Genomic DNA, 20,940 nt, shown 5'->3' on the forward strand with positions numbered 1-20,940 from the left:
GTCTTCCTAGTAAAAGTTTATTCACATCACAAAATACTACTGATCTTGAAAATCTTGATTTAGGAAAATATATTGGGGGGATGACATCCTGCATTGCAAGACTAACAACTTTATAGGAATTTGTCCAGTAATACTCTAATGTCTGTTTTCCACTTTTTTGCCTAGGTGTGCATGTAGTTTGCTATACATCAGCTTTTCCATAAAGGAATCAGAAGGCTTTTTACAACAGATTAATACTTCCCCATCCTCAACACACACACACACACACACAGGCGCACATTCACACTCATATCCTTGGAAGCTATTTTCTAGAACATTTTTCCCTGTCAGTAATACAGATGTGATGAATCAGGCCTCAATTATGATTCCAGTTGCATCCCTGTTTTCCACAGAGCATTTGGAATTGCTAAAGTAATTCAAAGTCTTAGATTATTGCCTTTTTGTCATGAATATTTGTTATGTCTTGCCTGCATTTGATGGGCATCTGATTAAAATGAAAAAAGCTGAATCCATATGACACACAGGCTCATTTTTATCACTGTAGGCAGACTGAAAGTAAAAAATGATACTGTAGAGAGCCCACTAGATCAAGTAATCCCAGTAAGGTTATGCAAAGGTAGTGGGTTTTTTTAAATCAAACATTACAGAAGAAACGTTACCATTGAGCATCAGCCGTAGGAAACCCAGGCTGTTGGAACTTAATGAAATACTCAGTGGGAAGAGCTAATGGAGACTGCTGCATGTCCAAGTTTTGATTCACCTGCAATTGCCAAAAACCAGGCATCGGGCTCCAGGGGCAGAGTGCTCTCTAAAGGAGGCCTTAGAGAGTAGGTTATCTAGACGCTGTCAGCTTTCCTTTGGGTGAAATGATAAAGCTGACAACTAGACAGTTTTAATTTTGGATGAGCTGGCTCTGAGGTTGCAGAAGTTACAGAAACTGAGGTTGCTGTAGCCCCTCCTAACATCTCCCCTTCTGAATTACCTTTCATATAATGTAGTGCCTGGTGTGTTTAAATGAGACTATCCCTAAGAGATATTAATTCCAGAAACTGGGACTGCTGTTTATTCATCGATTCAAGTAACTTTCTCTTGGTCTTCAAGCCCACAGGCTAACTAAAGATTTCAAAAGAAGGTCAGAGATTCAGCACTGCAAGTCTTTTATCACCAGACACACAGCTGCGCTCAGGCACTTTTCTGGACTTTCTAAAATACATCACCTGACTACAGAGGCCAAGATTATTTTTTCAGATAATATCTTAAAGATATTGACAACTTTTGGTGGCTTTAGTACCTCCAGTTTGGGATGCTGCTCAGCAGCAGCCTCCACCACCTGAATAACTACTGAGTGGAGTCATCAGTCTCTGGAGTCCACAATGAAATATTAGGGCAAGTTCAAATCACAATCACTAGAAGGGCTTTCCTGCTTCTCCCAAAACAGTGATTCAGTGACTGTTACACACACAAGCAGAAGTCTTGATGTATTTCAGATAAGAGCCACACTTCTACACAAAAGATTATTCCTATAATTGAGGGATCTGCCAAAGGAAAAACATAAAATGTCTGTAGCATTACCACTGAGGTCATGTTTTTATTAGATGCAGTAAAATGTCCCCAAAGTGCAAAAATTAAATCATCTTTCACTGTAATATATTTAATTAGAAGATTATGTTATGTCCAACTACACACTGCTTGTAAAGTCCCTTTGGCAAAAGTTCTTTTAAAGGAGAAAGGCAGAGATGAAACAACACAAATAGCTGAGTACCTGATGATCCTATGTATCATAGGTCTCTGTTTCTCCACTTCTTACTCTTCCTCACCTGAGCTGGGTGAAACCAACATTTGTCACTTGTGGATTTAACTGCTTTGGACATTTCTGAATGGGGCATGTTATTGGGGTTTTTATGTCAGCCTTAATTAGCTGTTCTTCTTGCCTTCATGTTTGCTGGTAAGTGTAATCATACCACTGCCTGTCAAGATACTGTTCTCTTTAATAGGTGCAAAAATGTAGTAGGCTGACAACTACTATTGTCACTGAATCCTTACTGTGTCTTTGAAGTAGGCAGAGATAATGATTTATTATTATTTCACTGAAGTTTCACAAAGTGAAAGTCCAGGTATAAGAAGATGTAGTCAGCCTGTTCTTTAAAACCTAGGCCTTACTGGCCAACACGCTGATTTTGTACAATCAGTAACATGCTGGAATTCACGGTAACCAGCTGCAGTGGTGCAACCACGTAAAATACTAGGTGTGAGGAGACACCGGAAATAGTCAAGACAGGAAAATTAGAAACATGTATCCCCAAAGCCTTTTTAGTGGTTGCAACTAAGTCCAGTGAACTATATTAAAGTGAATCTGATATCAAGGAATCCAAGGTCTGGACACTCTCTAAAATTTACCATGCAATGGGTTAAGTATCTCAGATAGAATATAAACACTGGGGAAAGCTTCTTCTCTGAGCCAGACAATGAAGACAGTTTGCCAATATGGAAACAAGCCAGAAATGCCACAGTGAGGGAGCAGAATTTATTTAGCAGATTTCTACCAACTCTGGCAAACATACAACATAAGAGCCCTTGATCTTCTGTGTGGATCTATGGACATCTGCCACTCAGTTATACGTTGGTGGTTTTTGTACTTCTCATACTTTAGGAAAAAGGAATCAGTTGGAGAATACATATTTAATTGGCATGAAAAGATTCGATTAGGTCAACGTGACTAATCAGGGACTTGGAGCCCCATGGTCATATATGTAACCGGTGAAGAAGATGGAGAAGAGGAAGGAGAAACTGCTGTGGGATACATCCTGCTCCTGATGAGCCTGGAACTAAAATCTGCTGGGTCCTAGTCAATGAGAAGATCTCCACTTTTTTACTACTGAAATAGTATTTTTCATCTGCTGTCCTTTCTACATAAGCCACTTCTGACAACAAGCAAACCACATCCTTCTGTTTGTTCTTACCGCACTGTCATCAGCTTCATCTGGTGGGCCATTGTTTCTTGCACTGGAAGAGGTAATAAGCAGTAGACACCTATCCAGCTTCTCCATTGCTGCTCATTCTGGAACGTATGATGATTTACACTGCAGAATACTGTGCCATATAGAGATTCCGATACCACAGTCATTACTACAGTACACAAACTTCTGTCTGCTGTGCATTAAGCAACATATTCCAATATCCATATATAGTCTTCAGCAACAATGTAGAGCTGGAGCGCCTTGCTCGTAGCCTGCTGATTAGGTGACATTTGTAACGGCAATTCAGTTACTGACAAATGTCTCTCTCTTTCCTCACTCTTTTAAATAAGGATCAAAACACAGACGGATTGTCCTGGCAACCTGCTCAAAGGATCAAACAGTTCCTCTCCCAGATACATACATATCAGGTGATAAGGGATGCTGATATGCTGGTCATACATCGAGCACGCCTGCTGGTGACCGTATTCTTCACTTCCTTCTGCAGTCAGCTTCTGCAGCTTCTTCAGACGATTTGTAATACATGCTTTCAATATCGGGCAGGGGGGCACAGGGGTTTTTATAAGCGGGGTAAGAGTGCAGTTGTTGTTGTTGTTGTTGTTGTTGTTGTTGTTGTTGTTGTTGTTGTTGTTGTTGTTGTTGTTGTTAGAGCACCAAAACCATGCAGGATTCTCTCTGTTCTTCCTAAGAGAGCTGACAGTCCAATTTAGACATGATGTAGCAAAATGAAATTAAAAAAAACCCCAAAACACAGGGCAGCTGGAAGAGGGGTAAGGACAGAGGTTATAGCATTACAGCTACATGGTTAGGCAGCAAAGGCTAGCATGTAAATGTAAATTTTTCAAAGTAAATTTATGAGAATAGAATAAAATAAAATAAAATAAAATAAAATAAAATAAAATAAAATAAAACAAGATAAAATAAAGCTGTATCTTTTATATCATGGAATTTAGTAATAATAATAACAGAGGTCTCTGTAATACAGCAAATGAGGTTATTCTTGCTATCAGAATGTCCAATTCAGAAGAAATAAAAATTAACAACTGATCAAATCAAATTAAAATATAGAATCCCCAGCGTACCCTTTCATCATGCTTTAATGGCATGTAAAAAGCACAGACTTAGATAACCAAGTGAATCTGAGCAAATCTTTATGCACAGATGTCATGGACAAGAACTTACCTCAGCTTTTTACAATGTTCTTTTGAAGAGTTGCAAATCTAAAACTAAATCCAAATGTATAATTACTTAGGGATTCTATATCCAGAGAGCTGAATCAGATCATTTGAGAGAGAAAAGCCAGTCCAGCATACAAGAAATCTTTGAACAGTACATCCCATTTAAGTGTACATTATAAGCTTGTATATACAGAACAATACACAGCTGAATATTTGAATAAAAAGGGGCAGTAAAGCTAGCCCTTTCTTGAAGCAACGAAAGATATCTGAAGAAATTAGCTTTGTGTAATTATTTGGAAGGTGGATTCAAAGCATACTACCATCATCCTAAAATATGCTTTCATGGAATTAAATTTTGTGTACTCATTCTTTATTTCTCTGTAAAAAGAAAATCTATTTAAGTTACTCTCCTGTCCTAGCTTCAAAATCCTGGAGGTTGTTTCTGTCTTCATTAGGGTCTGTCTGAGTTTTGCTATTAACCTCAGAAGGAACAGGACTTGATTTTAATACTACTTCAGGGGCCTCCTCCAGATTCAGTCGCTAATCCACTTTTATATGTAAATCGCATAAATCATTGATTTATATGAAACTGAGGGGAACGAGATGCCGGCGATTTTGCTAGGTGGAGAATCAAGGCCTAAATAATTGTCAGCTCTCAGAGTTAAAAAAATTAAAAGAAAAACAAACCCCTTCAGAATAGCAAGAGTATCCACTTCATCATCATTCTGAAAACTGGTACCCTTTATGGTTTTTGCTCTTTTTCTTTTCCATCCCCACTGTTCTTAATAATTCAGTACCTTCTTTCTTTAATCATATTATTAAAGGCAATGGACTGATGATTCATTTTGCTTTCTTTGCTCTCTCAGTGATGTCCATTAATGAAGACTTACTTTTCAGCACCATTGACTCACTTATCTAAATTATTTATTTGGTTGAGCAGTTCAGTGTATCAAACTTTTTTTGCTCAGTGTAGCAACTACTTATAGCTCAGATTAGAGTTTCATATTGATTTTCTCCTGGAAAATGTGTATAAAATGGATTGTGCTCTAAAGTGCCAAAAGTGGTAAACACAGGGCTGAAGAAGGTACAGCTAAATAGATAACGATCATTCCTCTTTCTGTAGCAATTTTTTACATTTTCTGTAGCAATTTTTTACATTTGTTCTCCTTTCCATTTGGAATGAGTAAAAGACTTTTGAAAACCCTAATGGCGCTGAAATTCCCATAAAGAAGCCCATTTCCTGCTGGTTAGGCTACTGGCCTAAGGTGTGAAAGTCAGATACACACTTTTTGCCTTTTGCATGCAGCACAGCGGTAGTATTGCCTGGCGACTCCAAATCAGAAAAACCAGATTTGAATGTCTTCCCCATCCAAGGCCTATACACTAAATCATCACCTCCAGAAGACTTCATGTAAATCTCCAAGGAAACAACATGTATTAAGAAAATTTATTTCACAGAAAATTTTTGAGCCATTTCTCTTGTGTCAATGATTGCCCATTGCCTTGTTTGTCCTGACTCTAAGGAAACCTAAGTTGTTTGTGGGATTTGTTGGTGCGGCTCAACTTCATTTTATCCCCCTTTTTCTCTCCTGTGACCTTTCAAATTAATAATCCCTCCTTCAGCTGCTTTCACAACTGATCCTACTATCTTCTCCTACTCCTATCTCCTAATAAAAATCTTTTTAAATAAGTTAATTGCTTTCAGTCTTTCATGTAATCCAATCAACAGAAGTACTTGTTTCTACTTGAATACTTGAAAAAAATAGTCTGATAGATTTCCAGATACCCAAATCCTCTTCATTTTGCTCCATGTGACATTTTGAAAGCTCATTTTCCTTGTTATGCCCAGATTCATAGGTTTCTGCACAATGTTCATATCACTGTTTCAAACTCTCAGCTGTAGATGAATATTGGGAAACCTCTTTTTCAGTCTCAAAAAAAGAAAAAAAAAATTCTGTGAAATAACTTCATTCAGGGAACAATATTTTCTTCACCTAAATACAGTGGTTTGGGATGATGGGAAAACTTTTCCCATTCAAAGTCCTTGATCATCTGGTGTTTAGAATCCTAGGACTATCTATACAATTCTGATATATTCTGTAGGATCTGTGTAAAGCAGTTATCAGAAACAAGGGTGGAAGCTTGATTATGAGTACAAAAGAGTAAAAATTAGCAGAAGCTATAAAAGAAAAAGGGAAGGTAAAACTTCTGATAAAACGTGACTGATATTTGGCATATGGGAAGGATCTTTATTGCCTATTTAGTTTGTTAGGGAAATGATACAGAAAAAGCTTTGAATGCAGAAGTATTGGAAATTCCTTGAGTTGAGACTCAGCACCACCACCTGTAGACACGTCTGTGGAATGTGACTCTGGGATAATCGACAGAAGCTATTGTACTTTCTCCAGGTAGCAGGAATGTTTGTTCACAGGCCTTATGTGACACTAAGTATCATGGTGTTTCAGCACTTCACAAGTAATAACGAATTTTATTTTAAAGTGTACTTGATCAAGAAAAGATTTGCTCTCTCCATCTTACAGAAATAAACTGAAGCACAGAGGAAGTCCAAAAGTCACATTTTCCCCTGTACTGGACCATGAAAGCATTTATATGTGGAAGATGAATGACATTTCCCATCAGATTGAATAACATTTACCCCACCCTTGTAACCAATTACATATGGGAGCAAGATCAGCCTTTGAATGACTAATCTGTAGTGAAAAAGAAGTCTTCAGCAAACAAACCAAGAAATGTTACCCAGATCCTAGAGTACATCATATTAAGAAAGAGACTGGCAACACTAAGTTTTCAGTGTATCCCATTATTGCTCCTTAATTCCAATAATGCAGAGCAGATCCCTTCCTCATTAATGCTGGAGTAAATTATACAATAGATATAACAAATAAATTATTTTTGATTTGACACCACAGAAAATCATGTATCAAACCCAGTCCAGGCCATACTAGCCCATGATTTCACAGCCTGAAATCTCCAGCACCATTCTGTACTGAAAAAATTGAGATGGAAAGTGTTTTGATAATGTTTGACTGATGAGTTTAAGTAGCTTTTATTAAATATTTGTTGAACTTAAATGCCTACTGAATACTTCGGAAAAGAGTGTCACTGTTAAAATATCAATGCTATAACTTCTGAATTAGTGACAGCTCTCTACATAAAATCCTAGGCGCTTCTTAGAGTGGATTCCTTCCCGGCCACCTCTTGCACAGCACAGCAACCTCCCCTCTACACAAACCTTAACTCAGCATGAAAGACTAGACGTGACACTGCTCATCTGGACTCTTAAAACTTTCAGCAGAAAAAGCTAATCAATATGAAAAAAGTAACAAAAACTGAGGTAGGAAAAAACTGCAGACATTTACCAGTACCCTGAGTGCAGCCCCACGCCCCTGCTCCAAGGGATTTGGCTGTCTGTTCCCAAGTCAACGCAGACACGGTACAGCTGCACAATCTGGGTTCAGGCTGTTGAGAAAAGAATTGTGTGAGAAAGAACTGTAAGAAGGGGGATGGTTGTCCTCCCACTTGCTCGGAAGCTGCTTTCAAACCCCTACCCTTGCCCTTGGTCTCTGCCAAGGGTCCCTGCCCATGCTTGGCCATGTACCCCACTGATCCAGACCTGACCCTGACCCACTGACTTGACTTCCCAGCTTGGACTTGCACCTGTCTCCCCACTACAGATTTGTCTGGCAACCCCTGGACTGTTGGCTGACCCTCATTACTACCAGACTTGCTCTGCTCTTCTTCTCTGGGTACTCTAGGACTGGACCTTTGTCAGTGCAATCACAGTCCCGCACCTGCCTTGGGTCACCCTCAGCTCCTGGCTCGCCTTCCCTTACAGAGCATCCTGCTCTTGCTGCTCCCTGACAACATCTTTATATGCCATGAGAAATCCAGGCCTAACACCCCCCCCCCCAAAAAAAAAAAGAGAGAAAAAATAGAAGACAAACACGGCAAAGGATGAAAGTCCTTTGCAGGTCACCTTAGGCATTGCTTTTGGGCAGAAACCAATTTGAGTATTTATAGCCAAGCTAAAACCCATTGAAAGCACAGGTCAAACTGGAAACACTGACCCTTACCTACTGCAGGACTAGTGAGCCCCACCCCTGTCTAAGTACTTGTAAGCTGCTTGCAATAAAAAAACCTCTTAGTTTCAGCCCTCCAAATGTCAGTCCTCTGTACTGGTTAATATTATCGAGGGAATCCTTGCCTGACAGAAAGTAATTTAGGATCCATTAAATATGATTACTTGGCCTTGAAAATGATGGATATGGAACAGAATTATAGGATCACTTTACAAAAGAAAGGTCTCTTTTACATCCTTTCTTGTGGGGCATTAAATAAAGTCTGAGAAAACTCCTAAGGGATTCCTGGCATTTATAGGTTACATTTATGAAAAGAAGGATTGATATATTCATATTAGAAACACTAAAAATTGAACAGGGTGATGTGGCAAGCACGTGGACAGCTGTGACATGTCTAAAAAGTGAGTGACATGTTCACCAACTGTTTTCCTTGCTTCAATTATACTAGAGATATGAAAAGTGCCTTTAATTTCAGACTAATCTTTCATGTTCTCTACTGGAATATTAACCCCAAGCAGTTTCCTGAGTTCCCCATACTTCTCACTATATCTTCATTTGTAACTGAAGTACTTAGGCCAGAGGTTTTCAAAATTCTCAGGTCACTGTTTTCATCATACCCTTTAGTAGCCATATGTTGAAAGTGAGTTTGTATAGAGACTTGATATGTTTATGCTGCTTTAAACTAACTGAAATCTAATCTTGAGAAGACTATATTTTAGGTACAGGGGAAGTTTGACTTCTTCATTACTAAAGGATCTGCCCTAAAGTTCAAACATACAATGAAAATTGATAGACAGTTTGATCTTCCTCACTTTTCTCCCACTCAAAATTGATAAACTGAAACCAGCTAACATTTCTTTTTATTCCTTTTTCCATGGAGAAGGTGGGTTGGCTAATTTATCCTATGGAGAAGGCTGGAAATATGGCCCCCAAAATTAGAAAAATAAGGTTTATGGATGGCTCCCCCTGAAAATGGAAGGAGAAAAGGGAAAAATAAAGAGAAGAAAATGAAGAAAAATGAGGTCTTCTGCTTTAATCTTTCTCACCTCACTCTGTTTTCACATAACAAGCTGTCCTAGAAACCACAGGATCCTGGAACACCCATCTTCACTCTGATCGGTCTCTATAGATAAGGGTTCACCTTACAGACAGAAATTCCAGACGCTTTACCTGAATCTTCCTCATTAACCATAAGGCAGCAGATTCATCACTAAGACAAAAAGCACATTTATCATCTACTTCATAGACGTAAACAAAATCACAGTATGCCTGGGCACAGCACAAGACGTGGCCCACTGACAAATCTTGGCTTACATGCTTTCTACTTTGAGATGAGGAAGAGCTTTAATAGATTTTAGATGTAAAGTTTTCAAGCCAGTATTGTCAATTAATTCCATGACAACTGATTTTTGATCGCAGTGTGTATGTTGAGCACATATTCAGACAATACAAGATTGTTGATGTATACTTTGAACCTTCACATACACTGGCATCTAAATTTTAGTTATTTTTTAAATGTTAATATATCATCTCAATGACATTAAATCATCTCTCTGGTTTCTTAGATCTGACTATATGCAGTGCACACCCGAAGCAAGTTTGACCACTTCCAGAGGCAGCCTTTCTGCTACTTCACATTATGTATGATCACTTGTACCTGTGTAAACATGGCACAGTATTTTATGGGACTACAATGCTTTAATTTATATTGACAACAGCTCCTACATACACTTAGAGCTGGGCAGATTTCGGGAAATCTCGGATTCTACAGTAAAGTAGGTTAACTCTGAGCTGTTTTTTTCAACTAGTAAAACAGCGACACTCAGCAGCCTCATGCCTCAGGCACACGTCACATACATACACATGGGTTTAAATTCCAGTTTCGCCAGATTCAGAGCAGAGATCTGAACTGGTATTCTCCACATCCCCTATGAATGCCTTAGCTATTTGTCTGTTCAAGAAGGGGAGCAGTCTCACTTTCCAGTTTCAATCAGGAGAACACATGCTTGACATGAGAGAACTTCACCAAAAAAGCTTGCGTTAAAACTGATAGGTGGCTCCAAAAAATTACAATTTTAGTGAACGAGCATTTTCTGATAAAAAGATGGTTTCACCAAGAGTTCTTGACCAGTTCCACTTACGTGAGCTTTGCATTAATTTTTGTGACTTTATAATATGTAAGAAAATGAAGAATAAAGGCCCTGTATTACTAACTAAATTTATACAAAAACATTTCCTGACAGTATCTTTATAATTTCGTAATCCTTAGCATCCAAACTAACCTCTCCCTTTTTTTAAAGGAATCTATGATTACACATCTGGGAATATTTAGCAATATATAAAGTTTCTTTTTGTTTAATTTTTCTTTTCAGTACGTAACTGGAATCTTCTTGGAGATAACAATACCTGAAAAGTTCTATCCACCAAGTACAGAAGGAGAAGCAGAGGAAAAAAAGATAGGTGGTTGTAAACAAAGGAGCACGAGGCAGCCTTTGATCTACATACTAAAAATCTTTATTAACTATGTTCCAATGTATGGAAATGCACATAAAACTATATTTTAATTATGCATAATTTAATTATTCCTTAGACAGCGATCTTAGGTAGCCAGACTAGGTCAGAAGCACATTTTTATGGTTGTGACATAAACCCTGGCAAACAGGATCTTATAATGGAAGTGCTAACAGAACCTTAGCACTTCGAGTGCAAAGGGTATAATCAAATTCAAAAACAATTGTATCTCATCCATTAAGTATATTGTAACAAGCTGGATGTACCACAGAAAAGCAGACGACAACAACATGCAAGCAAAATAAATCAGGATTAACTGATGTTGTTTGTCATATGTATTTGGTAAGTTTTAAGAATAAAATACATTACACAGTTTTCAGTGTTGTACTCCTTTATAAGTGCTTTAGACTATGATGCTGAAGTAGTCCAGCAAGTTGCATTGCCGTATACATTTTCTCTGCACATCCCTGTCCTCTCTCAGTTCTAGAAGTGAACCTAACGAGAAGCTGTGTGGCGGTGTGCTCCCCCCCTGCTCCCTGCACAGGCAGTAACCATCAGCGGGAGTCATCCTGAGAGCTGCATCCAGCTTATGCTGGACCTTGAGGACAGATGGCAATGAAGTAGCCAAGGGCTGCCTGAAGCAGTGATCTCAACGTCTTGCTGATATGCAAATATGGCCATAAGTCAACCATCTTACTCCTTAAATAGCGGACAGCCCAGGGCCCGTTGAGCTCTCCTGCACGGCAGCGGGCTGCACGCCAGGGTCTCCCCTTGAGCAGGGACGCCTCTCAACGTTACTCCTCGAGGCTGAGAGATTCCTTGCCACAACAGATCCTTGGTAAGTGACTAATAGCATGCTAAACTTTGAAATCTTAGCTAAGTGATATAAAGGATTGATTGCGCACATATAATCCTTTAGACATAAACCGCTGACCAGGTCTGGCACTAGGACTGGATTTAGCCGCACCCAGACTCCTCTCTGAGAAGGAGTTTAGAAAGCCAGGGGATCCTTTTCCAAACCTCATGACTCAACAGGAGGGTCTCCCTGAGTTTTGTCTGACCCTGTCCTCTATGCAGTAAATGATCAAGTGCACCTTGCCATCGAATCTTGTTAAAACATTGTCGCATTGAACTTTGTTAACTCCCTATTCTATATCAATAAACTATATTTTTACTTCTCTCTTACGAGTGAAGTGCACTCTCACTCCATCCGCGACAAGCTGCAACACCCAGACTGAAGAGAACAATATTTCATTCTGTGAGACAGTTTAGAAATGTGTCCTCTGCTTCACGTGCATGCATCAAAATATTATCCTAAGTTTTTAGTTTCAGGCTTTTCTAGGGTTACATCCACATTTGAAATTTGCCAACTTTTTCTGAGGGTTAGATGACTTGAAACTCCAGCTCCCACCCCACTGTGCCCATACATACACATCTAAACATATTTCCTTTGCCTTGTAATTACGCTGCACTACAGTGTTTTAAAAAAGGTGCTGAACACCATGGTCATACATTATACTGCTCTGCTGTGTACTGCATGTATTGCAGGATTTATCACGTCATGCACTGTTGGATCCCTATCAGAAAACCATACAATTTCAGACTAGGAGTGAAACTAAACAGTTCCTATAACTTCTCTTGTTTCATGCCATCATCCTTTTTTTTTTTTTTTCCTAAACAGTGCCATTTTCAAAATACTGGTAGGTGGCATGGAGAAAACACTGAAGACCTGTTGTTCTTCACTGTGATTAATATAGAGAGGCTCCTGAAAAAATATCCAAAGTGGTGCTGTGATATTAAAACAAAGATTCTGAAGATATGAATGAAGACATGGCTTGGCAAACATTGAGAGGGACTGAGAGGAATCCACTCAGACAAAAACACAGGATGGTGCAGGACCATGCTGAAGAGAAGCCAACTCTGACCATTGCTGATTAGCAGGTAACTATGGCAATGTGTTCTCAATTAATCCTTCATTCATCTTGAAATTAAGATGTTTGCGACTACTGAGTGAGTGCCTTTTCTCTAACTCCTAAACCTGGGTAAAACATAAGAGGTTCTGTTGGTTTGTGGTCATTGGGTTCCTAAAATGTACTAAGGCAAGTAGCAGGATACATGGAACCATCTTTCTTGCACTGCAGTTTTCAGCATTCAATAACAGAAAGGAAATCTTCTCTTTGGACTGGTGTTTTGGTTTCTAATCTTTCTATATATTGTATTGGTCTCTACCAGGTGACTTTTAGGTGCTGGGATTGTCTACTTCTTTGTCTGTTCATTGGCTGAACTTCTACAGGTTATGAAGTCTTATTACCTTTTCAAAGTTACTAAGTTGTTACTATAGAAAAGAGGGTGGTTTTACAACGAATGTCCCATGGAAACCCGGAATTCATCATAGGATGGCAAAATTGTGTCATGCTTTTTCTGGACCAAAGACAGACTCTTCAGAGTGAAGCACCTTCAGCTTTTGACTTACTGAAACAAGAGTCTGAATGGCAAGTTACCAAACTTAGACCACAGAGCCCAGGAAGTTGTTCAAAATATTACTTGCTTTCTGACTAAGAGATAAAGCAGAAGAAGTTACAAATGAAGGAATGCAACAAGGTTTTCAGAATTTCTGTGTAAAACCCATACATACCTATATATCAGTGATCACACTACTGGGCAGAAGCAGTCTCAGTGTTGGTTTTGAAGCCAACCATGTCACTTATCCATACTGTTCAACTACTGGAAAGCTTTCAGGGTTAGCTCTGGACAACCCAATCAGTACTACTAGCAAGAAAGCTGCTTCTTATAGCTGACTCAAGGATGTACTTTATGTGAAGACAGGTCCTGGAACTTCATGCCTAAGCCTGGCAGCTTGCTTTTGCCATTGATCTGTGCAGTGATGTCACATGACTGATGTCAATCAAACAAGGTAGTTTGGACTTTGTCCTAGAAAAGCTCCAACATCCCCACTAGGGCAAGGTTAGACATGGTTTGTGAACAGATGAAATTCAGATCGCCAAAGAAGGAAATATGACTGCTTCCAGATTTTAAGAGCATCCTGGATCACACGGAGCTCTTGGGATTGACCAGACATCCAAGCTATATTCCTTTGCTTAAAGGGCTTCAAGAATACTTAAACTGCAAATAGAAAGCTGACAACTTCAATAACATATGGTAAAAGGTAGACAATCTGTGGAAGGGAGGGATGGGACCCTGAAGAATCGGCATTTTCTAGCTCTCAAATGCAAAGGGCAGTAGACAGCTGCAGGGTGGTACTTAAGTGGAAAGGTGTTATGCTCTCATGAAAATTCTGGAGTAGTAGAGGACACACAAGTAAATGTGAAGGCTGACATGAGTACCCATAATATATTATGATAACTGGAGGGCTTGGAGGGTGTGTAATATTTACAGATTTTCTTTTTTTTTTAACTATTTTTGTTACTTACGTTAAGCAAAAGATAATTTAAAGCTGAAGTCAGCAGTGTGAAGCACTGTGAGAAGAAAAATATTTTTTACCTTAATATCTGGTCCTACAGATCTTTGCAAGTAAAAATCTATCCCTAGAAGCTAAATGTGTATTTTCTCCAAGTTAATAAACTTATGCTCCCTGCAATATGACTTTAACTGACATTAAGCACACCTATTCAATTTTAACATATTACTTGATTTATCAGAAATACTTAGGCTACTTGTAACTATGTGAGACTCTTAGTTCCTGATTTTCAGAGTAGCTTTATGATGAAGATTCTTGCACCTGCGGAGAGTTCTTCTGAGTTTGAGAGGACTCTACAGATGTGCAGCCAGCTGACTGTGGACAGGTGCTTGCAAGAATGAGTCTAGATTGTTACTCAAATCCCGATCTTGAAATTTAAAACATTTAATTATTAGTTACCTTGGATAGATAAGTATACCATCTGCATCCCACTGCATTTACACGCAATGTGTTCATATGTTCTAAATTACAAGATCAAATCTAAATGAAAACATTTATATTACAAATCAAGATAATTTGATTTGTCAAGATTCTCTGCGGTGTAGAAAAAACTAATTGTATTGATGGACAGGAGTTTTTGTGCAAGTCATTACAGAAGCACTGGAGTTTACGAACAGAAAGGATTTCTTGGCTCATCAAATCCAATTTCCTGCTGTCACAGGTGGTCCTGTGTTTCATATACTACTTCTACTACACTGCTTGAAAAATAAACATACAGCTTTCCTAACTGGCTCGCATCAAGCTTTACAAGTTTTGCTGCTACTTCAGATTTTCAGTCCCCCTTTCCTTTCACCTATCTCGTGATCCATGTTGAAAACTGAGGCAAAATATTCAAATACATTTTGAACCACTCATAGTTTATCCTCCATTGTTCCTTCATCTTCAGTGCACTGTTCTCTTAAATTTACGTGGCTGAAGAACCTTTTGCTATATATTTTTTTAAGACTAATAACATTTGGCTTTTGGCAATTCTTATTTCACCACTACACTTCCCATCACTGAGGTTTAGCTTTCCCTGCTGACCACTCTTTGATTTAATGAATTAATTCTCCTAATTTCCTGAAGTTCATCCTTCCTTTTGAAATCAAGAAACCTAAAGACCTAACTTCTATTAATCCTCCAGTAATCTATATGTGATCACTTAAAAGAAGGTTGTTTTTATGACCAACTGTTCTTTAGTGCACCTACTACTTGCCAAAGCCAAATGTAAATCAATTCTAAAATAGAATCAGCTATAATTGATTCAGTAATCATTTAGTATTGTCTACCGCATCCAGGAATAACTGGCTCCAAATATTATTATTGACACTTGTTTCCCAGGGAGTGGCACAGAAACTGGTCTGGCCATCAGTAATTTTGACTATTGTGTTCCCAGCTCATTTATTTCTCCTTAACCCAAGCTGTGGTCCCACAGAACTATAAGCCAGTTTAATTGCTAGCTCCTTTGGTCTTTCAAGCCTCCATTCACTCAAACGGTGGATTCTTTTCTTCTCCCTTGTACTACTTTCAGTGCTCTTCAAACCTTTAATAAAACCACTCCAGAAAAATAAATGACAAATAAACGGCTTTGCCCTGAAAAAATTATAAAAGTTAGTCGCTGCCAATGCACGAAAATTCAAGGCCTTTGTAGGCTTAGATCAAGATTCTCGGTGAAATCATAGGCTTAAGAAGTTGTAATATAATATAGCTGGATTTAGTGTCTTACTCTAAAAGTGAAATATTAGTATGTAGGTAGATGCTTATGCTTCCTTGAGTACACAGGCCTCAGAAACCAACTACCTCTGAAGATAAGAACCTGCACACTTCATAACTAGAAAGCAGTTTTAAAAATGAAATATTACAAGTCCCTTACATGTTAAGCATGTTAACAATACCCACAGAATCACAGAATGACTGAGGTTGGAAGGCACCTCTGGACATTATCTAATCCAAGCCTCTAGCCAAAGCAGGGTCAGCTAGAGCAGATGGCTCAGGGACGAGGTCAGCCAGGTCCTGGATATCTCCAAGGATGGAGACTCCACAACCTCTCTGGGCAATCTCTTCCAGTGTTTTACCACTGTCAAAGCAAAAAAGTTTTTTTTCTCATGTTTGGGTGAGATTTCCTATATTTCAGTCTGTGCCTCTTCTCCTTTCAGTGGCCACCAGCGAGACAAATCTGGCTCCAACTTCTTTACTCCCTCCCATTATGTATTTATACACATTGATAAGATCACCACTAAATCTTCTCTTCCTGAGGCTAAACAGTCCCAGCTCTCTCATCCTCTCCTCATATAACAGATGCTCCTTAATCATCTTAGTGGCTCTTTGCTGGACTCATTCCAGTATCTCCATCTCTTCTCTTGTACTGGGGAGCCCAGCACTGAACACAGTACTGAGCCGACGTTTGTTTTCTCCAGCTATGTTTTTGTTTGTGTTCATTTTACCGGTTCCATGAAAGGACTTAATGTCCATTTTACTTAGAGTCATTTTCAGCTCCACTCCTGCATACATACATATACCTTGGCATGATATTGCACAGTTTAATGGTTCAGTGTTGTAAGGAACGCTTTATCGCTCGGAGGCCACCTGGGCTAGCAAATGGCACCGAATAGGCAAAGTCAGAAACAAAAACTTACATATTATATACAGCATGTGCATTTTTATATTGCATTTGAATTTTTCACTTCTAGATCATCAGAAATTTCTTTTAAACTGAAACAAATGAATCTACAGGAAGGAGGTGAAGAGAAGGGGAACTTTCTATGGAGTATGTCAATCTGTAGATTAATTAATACATTGATTCCATTTGAGAGCCTGCATGTACCTGTCTTCCCGCTGAGATACCCACTGTGCAATCAGGGGTAATTTAAAAATCAATTGCTCTTCTGTAGTAATTAAATTTGTCCATTTAAACAGATATAATTGATAGAGTCTGCAACTAATTTCAAAGCAGGGATTCTTAAGGGATTCTAGAGATTAAGGGCTGTGAGCCAGCAATTTGTGGGTTTTTTACTCAACAAATAAACATCTAAATAAACTGTTTTGTGTACCAGTTTTAAATACACTATACCAGATACGAAGTTTACTTGAAATATACTGCTAGACTAAGCAAAATATATTGCTAGACAAAGCCAAAAACTTAATGGAAGTGATTGTAGTTAGGCACAACTATATCTTAAAGGTATTGAAATATACTTATTCTTACATTTCACAGAACTAAATGTGTTGCCTATAAAAATCTCATCATATTCTTTTAAAATTTCTCTGTTTTGAGATGATGCTCTAGCTTTTTATAAGTTTGGTCGAATAAAGTTTACTTTTCTCGAAAATGTCATTAAAAGTTGCTTCTTGTTTTGAGCATACAGAGAGAATTTATGGAGCTTTTGCCACACATAGTGCTTAATTAAATAAAATATGATGCTTGCACGTGTAGAATACATATTTCCTTCATATTCATTAAACAACTATCTCCCCTCAAGGCAATTCATTGTTATGCACCAGAGGGCTTTAAGATCGACTATTTAGGAAAAAAAGGCAGAAAATAGGACAAGAGAAAAAGGGAGAAACCTAAAACTAGCATGAAATGCGTATTCACAGTTTTAAAAGTCTTTGCAATTTACTTTAGCCCTGAGGTGGCATTAATTGACACATTAGCAAGTTATATACTGTGTTATGTGCCTATTTAGCCTAGAATTCAATAAAAATAACACCAGGGAAATTGCTGTAACACATCGCATATACAGCACGTGTTTAAAGTACGGAACACCTTACAAAAGCAGACACAACATTAATGATAACGTGTTGCAGTTAACTCACAGACTGCCCCTGCAACTCGTATTTGAACTGCCAACTGTCAGTTTGTAGAGGCACGGTTACAATATTTTAAGGAAAAATCTTATATTTCCTAAAAATTAAAGAGAATTGAAATTTATCTGAACAATGTCTGGTTTTCCATATCAGTATACTATAGCATACACCCACAAAAAGAGCAATCGCTCATTTTTTGCTAACATTAAAACTCAAGATGTTAATACCTACTCCAAACAGTGTGCCTTCTATAAGAAGTGGAGTAATATGCATTTAGAATACTACGGTAAAAGAGTTACATAGCCTATGTTGTTGTAGCAAGTGGGAAGTAAAGTTTTCTTTCACAAATGAAGGGACAATTCAGCATTTCAGGATGTTGAGATTCATTTCTAGCCCTGTCCAATTTTTCTTTAGGGAAAGTTTAGGAATTCTTTCATTGTTTATTTTTTAGGCTTTCTTTTCTTTGAAAAAAATGAATTAAAAAAAAGAATCTTACATGTAACACTATAGCTATCACTAGAGCCAGATCTGTTTAACCTCTCGAGTGCCAAGTCAGATAACAATCATGCAGATTGTTTCAGTATGCTCCTTTTTTATTTATCTATTAAACATAACCTAATCTAGATAAATAAAACAGGGATAACGGGTCTACCAAAACACGCACATTCTGCACATTCTCAGTATGTAGAGAATTGTTACAGAAATGTTAAGATTAGTACATGGAGGATGAATAGCTATTTCTGGGTGTGGAAGCATCAGAAGGAAAAACCACCTGGAAAACAGTTACAAGAACAGCATGTATTCAAAGCACCTCGACTAGCAGGTCATCAAGATCCTAGCACATATCTACCTACAGCTTAGCAGGACACCCAGATGAGGAGGCAAAGGGCAGTAAGTAAATCCCAACGACTTGCCAGCATGGGACAGGATGGTGAAAATAATCATGGTCAGGTTACAGAAAGGCATATCCAAAAGCAAGATATGTGATGAAGGTATAAGTGAATGACTGAAATCAGTTTAGATTTAAAATAAAACCATTTTTCACTCCTAGGAGGTCTTGCATTGTTGCTACAATGTTGCAACATTATTTCCTACAAACTGTGCATATTTTATTCTTTAGCATCATAAAAGCAAATAATTGATTCCCTGTGTTCACAGGGTTTTCTACAAAAACATATTGAATGAATTCACCTGTTTTGTTATAATTGGGCTGTGAGATTGAATTTAGTATTTTTGGATTACACTCTCTGCTAACTCCCAGAACTATACAAGCAGATCCTCAGCTGGTATACATTGCTACAGCTTCATTAAAACCAAGAGAGCTACAACAATCTACACCAGCTGTGGATCTGCTACATTAATTTGTTATTGGGCACAAGCTAAACTCAGCTGCTTGCATTCTTGCTTCAGACCAGGCCAGAGGTTTCATGAAGAACAGACTGCTAAGACTGGATATACTTTAAAATGAAAAGCGATGCTTTAAAAAGAAAAAAGATATATAATCGGGTGATCTGCAATTATTAAATGATTGATTAATTTTCTGAATATCTTTACAAGATGCATGTGGCAGATATTATGCACTTTTTATAGCTGGGAAATTGACATCTAGAAGGCTAAGCGGCTTGCCTGTGATCATATGGTGTTTCCAAGCTTTCAGCTATAGGCTGTCCCAATCCTCGTTTTAACTACAAGACTTGGCTGTCTTTCAATGAGGTTAATAAATGATTGTACGCTACTGAAGTAATGAGCAACACTATTTAAGCTGTTTCCTTGAGCATTTAAGCTTAACTGCAAATAAATTTTGTCCTGTAGTGTTAAAATTTGGCTTACGTGTTGCAAACTAGGCCAGATATTATTTAGTACCACTGGTGATGAGACTGATTTGATTTCTAATAGTGCTAAACTAAGAGGTAGTGATTGTTCTACAGACAGTTGTTTCTAGCTATCAAAAAATACATCTCAAGGAGAGTTCTGCAGAGATACTGGGACCTGCCAAATTATCTTGTGCTTAGGCTGGCAAATGCTGCCAACTTCTTTTTAATTAATGTATACAAAATTCATGAGTAAACAATTTTTTTTTTTATATAGCAACAGGATATCTATCTTTATTCATCAACAGTGAGGGAGAGGTGACTGGGTGTATCTTCTATCCAAAACCAGAATTATAATTATCAAATTCTATGTTTTGTTATTGTTTAATCAGCTGGCATCGTACTGCAATGGCTTGTACTACATAAGCTGCGCATCAGTGAAAGAAGACTGATTCCCAGGTTAATTTGCTCTTTTAAAAAAAGACAGAGACATCAATTACTGCTCTGATTCTGTCTTTCTCTTTGTTTCATTGCAAGTAGGAAGAGTTCTGTCCCATGAGTGAGGAGCATAGGATTGGGCAAGGATGAGGCCTCCAGCGCAAAAAAAAAAAAAAGTGACAACTACATACCTACATCCTTTATTGGGGCTGTTTAGCATAGCCTGTTAGCAATCTGAAGGTAACTTAAAAGCTCAAAACCAAACAAAATATCCCAGCAAAGAAACCTGGGTGAAAACTTTTCTCTGCATTAGTGTTGACAAAAGACAAAATGTGGGCAGTCCTTTTCTGAACTATCTTGTGAGGAGCAGGGAGTTGGATCATGCACATGTTGGAAAAGAACGCTGAAATTTCACTTTGTAAGCTGAGTTCCTCACTGCCACCTGGTTCTAAGCTTTCTTACAGCCTTGACTTCCAGCAAGCTTATCCAAATAGTTTAGAAACAGCCATGCTGTTGGGAGTTTCCTCAGCATATATGATTGCCTCTTGAATTCCCAGTAGGGCAGGGAGAGGGGGCTCAACACACAGAGCGGAAAGACAATACAAATTACTGCAGCTCTCTCTTCTGCTGGACACCAGAGAAATCCAATGGAGACATATTAGC

Source organism: Mycteria americana, chromosome 5, assembly GCF_035582795.1.
Source record: "Mycteria americana isolate JAX WOST 10 ecotype Jacksonville Zoo and Gardens chromosome 5, USCA_MyAme_1.0, whole genome shotgun sequence".
NCBI lineage: Eukaryota > Metazoa > Chordata > Aves > Ciconiiformes > Ciconiidae > Mycteria > Mycteria americana.